This window comes from Lepus europaeus, chromosome 1 (assembly GCF_033115175.1).
Source record: "Lepus europaeus isolate LE1 chromosome 1, mLepTim1.pri, whole genome shotgun sequence".
Taxonomy (NCBI): Eukaryota; Metazoa; Chordata; class Mammalia; order Lagomorpha; family Leporidae; genus Lepus; species Lepus europaeus.
In genome coordinates this window covers 184,095,235-184,104,553 of record NC_084827.1, presented here as the reverse complement: position 1 = coordinate 184,104,553, position 9,319 = coordinate 184,095,235, and the positions used below count along the sequence as shown (strand labels likewise).

Genomic DNA, 9,319 nt, shown 5'->3' with positions numbered 1-9,319 from the left:
TTCTGTGCACGCCCTGTGGCCCCCACGCTGCAGCTCCTGGGCTCCTCTCCTTAGTGTGACTGCGCCAGCTCCAGGGCCTCTGAGCCCAAGGCAGTGCGGGATGACCTGCAGCCACCTTAACCTCACTTCCTTAGCTGCACTTTAACCCTCAGAGACTTCTGCCCGCAACAAAGTTATAAACTACAAGCCCGCACGCAGGAGGCAAGGCTCCTCTCTCTAAGAGAAAAGACAGCAGGATTCTAGCCCCTGGAGTCTGGGAAGTTTCAAGTCAGTGTCTCTGCACAACACCGGAAACGCCGTGGTCCCGGCCTGTGCTGTGTCCTGGTGGGCTAAGCCTCCGCCGGCAGGGCCGGCTTCCCCCATGGGCGCTGGTTCCGGTCCAGCTGCCCCTCTTCCGTTCTGGCTCTTCCTAATGGGCTGGGGAAGCCGTGGAAGATGGCCCGAGGGCTTGGGGCCTGCTCCTGCCTGGGAGACCCCTTGCGGTGGCCATCTGGAGAGCGAACGAGAGCATGGAAGCCCTTTCTCTCTGTCTCTCCCCCCTGTAATTCTCTCTCCAATGAATGAACACAACAGTAAGAACGAAGCACGCGGAGTTAACACCTACAGGAGGCTGTGGTCCGCACAGCGCCCCCTGCCACCCGGGCCCGCACCCCGCGGCCTCCTCCGGCCCGGCCCTGCCCGCCCTCCCGGGAGCTGTGGGCGCGGCTCCCCCGTCCTCCTCCCAGGAGCGGCGTCCTGAGCCTGGGGCCGGCGCCGTCCTCCTGGGAACCCTGTCCCTCGGCGCGGGTCCGCCCCGCGTCCGCGTTTCCCTGTCTCCCCCTCGGACTCCGGTTCCGGAAGGCGGCCCTCAAGGGGCCCCGCACCGCTGTCCCCGCTCCGGAGCCCTGGCCGGGGTCCTCCAGTGTCCACAGCGCTGTGTTCCGAAGCGGGGCCCGCATCCGGGTACCCAGGGGTCGGCAGCCCCCAGGCCCTCGGCGGCCTGCAGGCCGGGCTGGGGGCTGTGATGGCGCCCTGGGGCTCAGGGGCCTGGGCTGTGTGAGGGGCGGGGGCCCCGGGTGGGTGGGCGGGGCTCGCGGAGGGCGGGAAAGGCCGGGCCGCGCGGCGGTGGGCGTGGCCTGTGGGAGCCCCAGGTCCGGTGCGGGGTTGTCCCGCGTGTCCGTGTCCCCGCCCGTCCCAGCGGTGTGGGAGCTGACGGAGGAGCGGGTGCGTGGCGCTGTGGCCTGTGGGGTTTCCCCTCTGTGGATGAATGATCGTCTGCCACCTTGAGCTCCGTCTTCTGTTCTTCTCTGGGGTCCCGACCCTTCCTCCCCTGCCCGTGGACCACTCTTCCCGGGTCTCTCTGGCCCGGATCCTGAGGGAGCAGCAGAGTCCGGAGGAGAAACCAGCGTTGGCCTGGGGGAGCTCTTTGTGTCCCCTCTCCCTGGTCACGTGTGGAGACCTGACCCACGGCACCGCACTGCCGGCTATACAGGCCGGGCCCTGTAGGCTAATCCTCCGCCTGCGGCACCGGAACCCGGGGTTCTGGTCCTGGTCGGGGCACCGGATTCTGCCCCTGTTGCTCCTCTTCCAGGCCAGCTCTGCTGTGGCCTGGGAAGGCAGTGGAGGATGGCCCAGGTCCTGGGCCCTGCACCCGCATGGGAGACCCAGAGAAGCACCTGGCTCCTGGCTTCAGATCAGCACGATGGACTGGCTACAGTGGCCATTGGAGGGTGAACCAACGGCAAAGGAAGACCTTTCTCTCTCTCTCTCTCTCTCTCTCTCTCTCACTATCCACTCTGCCTGTCAAAAAAAAAAAAGAAGAAGAAGAAAGAAAGGAAGAAAGGAAGAAAGGAAGAAAGGAAGGAAGGAAGGAAGGAAGAAAGAAAGAAAGAAAGAAAGAAAGAAAGAAAGAAAGAAATCTGGTATTAAAGTTGATGTAATAATTGACACAGGCATGAATGGTTAATGCATGGTAAAATTGTTAAAGGAAGGCCACTTTCAAACAGGATATTTATACATCCTCCAAGCAGCACTCTCCAAAGTTGTTTATTTCAATTCTGAAATTTTATTATCCAAAGTGGATGATTTTTACAGAACAAAAGTAAAAGCAGGTATCAAAATCAGCAAAGAGTTTGTAGAATTTCTGCAGAGAGTTTCACCGAAGTCAGGGATGGTGAAAGTGGTATCCAAGGTAAAACCTCGATGACTGCTGCTTTGTCTCTTGGCATAAATTACCAGGCGGTTTGTCCTGGAGGTACTGAATAACTTGTTGTCACCACAGGTCAGTTGTTGAGAACCAATTCAAACAAAGCAAAACATTGTTTTATTTTTCTTTTGTTGCATTGTGGCATTTTACTGAAGCAGCATTTATTTTGTTCTTCTTAGTAATTTCTCTTTGTTTTGAAATTTTTCATTTCTTTTTAGCATTCTCGTATTTAAAAAAGATAATTAATTGAAATGGCATTGTACGTTGTTACGTAGTATTGCTTTTTTTTATTTTAGGTTTTAAATTTTTGTAAAGTTGTTAAATTTTAATTATTTGGCATTTTCTCCATTAAATAAGACAGTGAATAGAAATGACATTTTACACTTGTTCTGAATAATTGTTTTTCTCTTTTGTCATTTGTAAAGTATAATCATTTTTAAATTTAAAACGTTTTAGCATTTCTGTATTTACAAAAACACTGAACTGAAATGGAATTTTACTTCTTTTTGCAGATTTTAAATTTTAAAAAAATAATTGATATATTTTGTAACATTTTCCTATCTAAAAAATTACTAAAATAAAGTGGCAATTTAATTTTCCTATCAGTATTTTCCTATTTTTTATTGTTTTTAAAGTTTCTTAATTTTAATTTTTTTCAGTATTTTCCTTTCAAAAACAATTAAATGACATTTTTTCTAATTTTTGTTTTTAAATTTTTTAATAGTTTTTAAATTTTTAATTTTTTTATCTTTTTCCTTTTTAAAAAATAGTGTAGTACCATTTTTCTTTTCTATTTTTACTTTAAATTTTTTAGTTTTTTTTAAATTTTTAATTGTTTTTGGAATTTTTCTTTTTAAAAACACTTAACTAAAACAGGGAATACATATTTGGATCTGAATCAAAACTTTTGAGATTCCAGTTACACTCCAGGACACTGGAGACACTTATGGGCCTGGACAGCGATATCTTCATGAGAAGTTGCCCAAGATGTGCTGACACGATGTCTAAGGCAGCTGTTACACTGAGAGGAGGCCACACTCAGGTGGAAACACAATTCCCTCCCTAGGATCCCAATTTTCATGAAAGGAAAACAATTGTCTTGATCACAGGCATGACAGACAGTGGAAGTAAGAATGGTAGCTGTGAGAAACAGGTCCACCACAGGGCAGCGGTGCCATTGGCTCGGTTTGTTCTTTGCCCAGGAGCACCTACTAAGCAGCGGGTGTCCAGAATCTGCGAGGACTCGGTTTTCCATGACAGGGGGCAGGCATATGGCCCCTCAAGTCCTGCAGCTGCCTCAGGCCCGGCAGGAACACGGCCTTGCTGTTTGCTGGGGCTCTGGATGCCTTGGCCCACGTCCTGCATCAGGAGCCCCCAGTTCTCCTGCAACACTACTGGAGTTGGCAGGACCAGCAGCTGAGGTCCTGCCCCCATCTGGGCTGCCTGACTCTGGGTGTGGAGAGAGGAGTGCTCAGAGAGGTGTCCGGTTCCTTGATGCAGGCTCAGCCCACCTCACCCACCTGGGCCCCTCCCGGCCACACTGCTGCATTCATCACCATGAACTTGCTGTTATCACGCCCATCCACGGCCACCTCCTGGGTTGATGACCGCACCTCCGCCAGGGCCGCTGCTCACTCCCTTTTTGCTCAGGCTCTGAGGGGTCACCCTCTCCACAGTTGTTAGGAATACAGAGGAAGGAGCACATCTTTAGGATGTACAGATCAACAGACAGCTTTCACCACTGACCGATGCCAGGGCCAGGGGACCTGATGGGCACACAAGAGGTTCTCTGCCTCCTGCGGGGATGTGGGAGGGAGCACACAGCACTCCCTGCATCGGGTGCTTGGCCAAAGAGTGAGGCTGAGTGCAAAATTGAGGAAAGCATCAGAGATCTTCAGGATGCAGACCCCGAGCCAGACACCTGGCCTGCCGCCTTCACACAGTCAGCGTTCCCATCATGGAAGACAGCAGAAGGGGGAGATGGTTGGGGTTCAAAAGGAGGAAAGAGACCCTGCCTGTCCTTTTGAGCCCCAAAGTCTCCTCCTGCTGCTGTCCTCTATGCGGAACGCTGGCTGTGTGAAGGAGAGGGCCAGCTGTCTGGGCCAGGGTCCACGTCCTGCAGAGTCCGATCCTCTCCTCTGCTCACACACAGCCTTGTGCGCAGGGCGCTGTGTCTCTGACACTGCCCACACCGAGCTCGCCCCATCCAAAGGCAGTGTGTGCCCAGGGTCCTATGCTGTTTGCTTCCAGCTCCTCCTGACCCCAGATCTCTACAGGAGGCAGTTGGAGAGGAGCCAGGTGGTGTTCTCTCGGGAGCAGCTGTGGAGTCAGGCCTGGGTCTCCTTAGGTGTTTGCTCGGATTGGAGGTGGAAGACGGTGCCAGCTCTCAGGGAAGCAGCCTGGTGGATACAAATAGCCGAGGGCAGTTCATGGGGTTGAAATTGCGTTCTTGGTGTTCTGGTTGCTGTTGAAGCGGAGCTCCTGTGTTAGATGTTTTGAGGAGGTGGGGATGTTACAATCAGCAATACTGTTCTATACTTCCAACTGTACTTGGGATCTGAAAGAGGGAGAGAAGAAAAATCAAAGGAGAGCTGGGTCAGGTCCAGGTGAGAGCTGAGCCTGCATCTGGGCCACAGTGGGGCAGAGGCCAGGGGCAAACTCAATTCCAGTGGGGAGACTGGCTGAAGGGGCAGCCCTGGGCTGCTGAGAGAGAAGTGGCAGCCAAATGAGCAGAATCCTGCCCTGAACTCCAGCCCAGCTCTGCAGGGCTGGGGAACCAGGGCCCTTGACCTTTCCTAACCAGGAGTGAGTGATGTCACCCCACTTCCTCCTGCTTTCTGTTGCCTTAGCAAACGGATACGTTTTCTGCAGTAAGCAAAGGGAGCCTGGAGTGTAACCACAGCACAACTCATGTCAATAGAACAGACACCAGGTTTCTCTGAAGATGATTCCACATCCAGATCCACCTAGGACCGTTCTGCAGTGTGCCCAGTAGCTAGACTCACACAACTCTGAAGGGAAACTGAATTTTTTAAAAAGGCACCTTTTTAGTCATCCTAGAGTTTCCGCATTCTTTTATCACTTTTTGCTGAGAAGTTTTCTTTTTTTGAGAATATCATGTTTGTGTACATGTCAGAGGGAAGGACAAACATGGGAGAATGAGACCTAAGAATCTGCATTGGAAATTGGCCTAGGAATAAAATCAGATAAAATGTGATTGTTCAATGTATATTTCTCAACCCAATAGAGGACTTGCAATCAAGTTAGTGGATGGTGAACAGCATGTTTTAGGGAGAAAGTTCAACGTGAAACATTTTCACTTGATCGTGAGGGGAGGTATCCTATTTTGTGGGTCAGGTTTCTACAGGACAAGGATTTCTTCCTGTATCTTCTATTTTAAATTATTGATCCAAACAGAGAGGTTACAGTTCTACCCTATCTGAACAAACAGAAATGAGCTACAATCTGGTGGCCAAGGTAAGAAGGAATAAGTACATCGAAGACACACACACACAGGATTACCTCTGGATCCTAGGCAGGGAGGCCCAGGAATCTGAATGCCAGTGCCCACATGTTGGTCTGTGGTTTGCCCTTTATCTCCAGGCCAGGGAATTGGCATGCGATTTTCCTTTCCGTGGGCTGTGGTTTGGCCTTCATCTCCAGGCCAGGGAACCTGCAGGCCAGTTCCCATTTCCTGGGCTTCCATTTTCCTTTGATAACATCTCCTTTTGGGGAACTCGGGACATCGCTGGGGCTGATGCTATGATTCTCACAGGTGCTGGTGATGAGATCTTTGTGAGGACCTCCCTCCAGCTGGGAACGGGTCTTCCTCTCAGGAGCAGCAACCAAACTCAGTTCTGAAATAGAAGCACAGCCATCAGGATTGGTATTCATGCTCTCTCTCTGGCAGTCAGGCCTGCAGCAGAGGGACAACAAGTAAGGAAAGGGGCCCTGGACAGTCATGTCCGAAGTGGGAGATGAAATCTGCACAGACACCAAAATGTTTTCATTCGGGTTCATTTTATACATATTCACTGAATATTTATCACTAGGCAAAAGTAATAAACATGGCTCAGATGATCACAATATTCAACAAAGTTGGACTAATAAAACACACAGCTCTTAAGCTTTTAAGGCACAGAAACCACACTGGCTATCTGTTGAAGGTTTGGGGAGGATGGAGCAGGATCATCAAACCTGGAGGGCATTGTAATGAGAGACAAGCACAGGGGACCACTGACAGCTGGAATGGACAAATCTAGCACAAGAACACATGCATTTCATGCATGCACATGCTTCGCTGAACAGACACCAAGCACATCTATTCATAGGATATACGCCTTCAGTGCATGTCATATAGATAATACATATTATGTGACCATCACTTTTCTGGTCAGTTGAAGTGGGAACCTAGTTACAGGCACCTGAAGAATGGAGAGACAAGCGAAGGTGAAACACAAAAGTCAGGAAGAAAGCCCAGGTGGGAGGTAAGGCATTGCTTTGGCCTAGCACACACATCTCCCTCCTGAGACAGTGTCTGTGCACTTGCCACCCTCCAAAACTGCCCAAAACTGGCACTGGGTGTTTCTGAGCCAAAGCCACACAACCACGGGTCTGTGGCAAAGACAAGTTCAAGGCCTCACTGGGACCCTGAGTGCAAAAGGCCTGAGATGAGAGACCAGGAACTTTCAGGCCATGGGGCACTCCTGAGCTAGAGCTCTATCTGGAGCACCTCAATGAGGTGCTAACCCTGTTCAGGGACGAAGCACCAACGTCTTCCTAGTGGGAGATGCTGTGTAGGGCCATTAGAGTTCTTGTTTGCAGACCGGAACTTTTCTACTGATATTTGAAATTCTCTCAACACAATTTGTTACAGAAGAAAAGTTTTAAGTATGAATACCCATACCAGCCACATCGCTGGCATGTCTGCTGAAAACAAGTGGACTGAGCCTACAGACAAGGGCCAGGCAAAGGAGTGGTCTATGATTGCAATGCACACAAGGTGGGGCGACCTGGGACAGTGACCTTGTTGAGCCTCAGGATCCTCTCCCCAAGGTGGGGACAGAATCTCCACCAGCAGAGGTCCAGTGAGGCTTGCATGGATCAGGACGGCACAGGGTCTAGCACAGCACAGATGCCCGTGAGAGTGGCCTGCATAGCTGGGTGTGAATCGCTGTGACCTGGGATGACTCTGCACATCTCTGTACCTCTGTACAGAGGAAAAGTGCATGGTCTCACCAAGAAAAGGTGCCTGCTGATCTACAGCATTGGGGGGACAACTGTCATTGCCAATTCTACTGCAGAACATTGAGAAACAGGGAAGGGCATCAGGATTTCTTGATTTTCCTACAGAATGATTTGATGAGTGAAGGTGCCTCAAACCCTAAAGATTCCTCCTGAGAGAAAGTGTAAAACCTCATCGAAGCTCAGATTCAAGGAAATTGGACTTTTTCTCTGCCCCCCCTCCCCCCATGAAGCCATACTCCAGGGCTCCTGCTCAACAAGAGGCACTCTGCCTGTGATGATGTGAGGGACCCCTCAGCCTCACTCAGATACTGATAGATTCCTGTCCTGGTGCAAGGTTATGGAGGCTTTGCATGAGAAAAAAATGCCGAGTTTAGACACTGGATTAAAGCTACAGACCACATATGAGCACAAATCAGTGCTGTTAAGCAGAAGAAGAAAACCACACCATGGACACAGGGTGCGGGACCGGACTGCTGTGCTTAGCACCAAGCTTTTTCAGAGAAAACAGTGTGCCGACCAAGGATACCTAGTTCAGATAACTAAGGAAACTTTGCACAGACTGCCAAAGCTTTAAGCCTGAGAAGTTTGGAGGATGCTGTTTACAATTGCAACTGTTGTCAAAATTAAGAACATCACAGTGACTTGTTAAAGAAGCCTCTCCAAGAGAGATGGTGGTGGCTCCGCGTTTGCCATCACGCCTTCCCATCCCCTCCTTCCCTGTCTTGATGTCAAAAGCTGCCCCTTGAAAGTGGGCCTGGTGACAGCCAAGGGTTTCCCCCGTTGGATGACTATGAACAAAGTCCATCCAAGAGCCACATCCAGACTGAGGTAAGTCCCCAGGGCCTGAGTGCACAGTGGTCTGTCTCACCCAACACAGGTGCAGCAACCCAAGAATACAGAGGCCACCTGGGAGACCAGTGCAGTGTTCCCGTTCACAATGGAGCACTCACTGTCTACAACAAGAGCAGAGCAGACATGCTGTTTCTCCAGTGAGGAAGAGGTGCTCCTAGAATGGGACCAGTCAGAAGCTTCCAGAAGTAGTGCAGGAGTCAAACACGTACCGTGAGAGTCTTGTGAGACATCTTGATCTTCAATCTCTGGAATCTCCCTGATGAGACTGGAGGGAGGGAAAGGTGGGTGAGAAACAGAAAGGGGACAGAAAGCCCCTTTCCAAGCTGTTCCTAAGAGGAGGCCTTCCAGAAATGGCTGAGCTGAGCAATGGGCCACCTAAACCTTGGTCTCTATCTGGGGAAGACTGGCTACTAATTCCCTAGTAGTCCATGCTACACTGTCTGCTCTGCCTCTGAGTTACCTGGAAGTGTTTGTGCCATCGTGCTCTTGCATCTTCACTTCATTATATTGATTTTCTGCAAACAAATTCAGAGAGATTGACCAGGTTAAGCAGGTTTTGGGTCAGATATGGGCATCCAATGGCCACTACTAGCAAGGGGACAGATTGTTCTCGTGTGAGAACAGGAGACTGCGGGAAATCCTCCAGGAGGACTGAGTCGACATCAGGAGATGGGCTTGTGAGCCATCCTGGGCAACGGATCAAATCTCCTGGTCACAGTTGGATCACCATCTCAATAACCTCTGTCCAGAACCCTTAGAAACAGCCTGCAATGGTCCTCAGGGATTCTGAGCTCCCAGCCCAAGATCATCCTAGGAGGCAAACGGCAGTTGTCAGGCTGCTCTCATGGAAGGACCCAGGCTGCTGACTGTGGAGAGGAGGTAGAACACTGGGAGAGAGCTATGCATGGAGTCTGCATGCCCTGGAATTGAAACCTCTTTGATGCCACACAGAATCTTGGCTATTCTAAGAGGTGCTCATGAATAATCTCCCTCTTGTCTATGGGAACAATACAAGCAACTCAAGAGCATGTATTT

The 9,319-nt window shown here is 50.4% G+C and overlaps 1 long non-coding RNA gene across 1 annotated transcript; it reads right to left on the bottom strand.

Moving 5' to 3' along the window:
* Positions 1 to 3,036: 3,036 nt before the first annotated feature.
* On the bottom strand, positions 3,037 to 8,554 carry LOC133768320 (uncharacterized). The gene is made up of 3 exons (XR_009866942.1): positions 8,494 to 8,554; positions 5,708 to 6,042; positions 3,037 to 4,742 (listed from the first exon to the last, which is right to left on the bottom strand). It is a non-coding gene; the product is annotated as an uncharacterized LOC133768320 (long non-coding RNA).
* Positions 8,555 to 9,319: the final 765 nt, after the last annotated feature.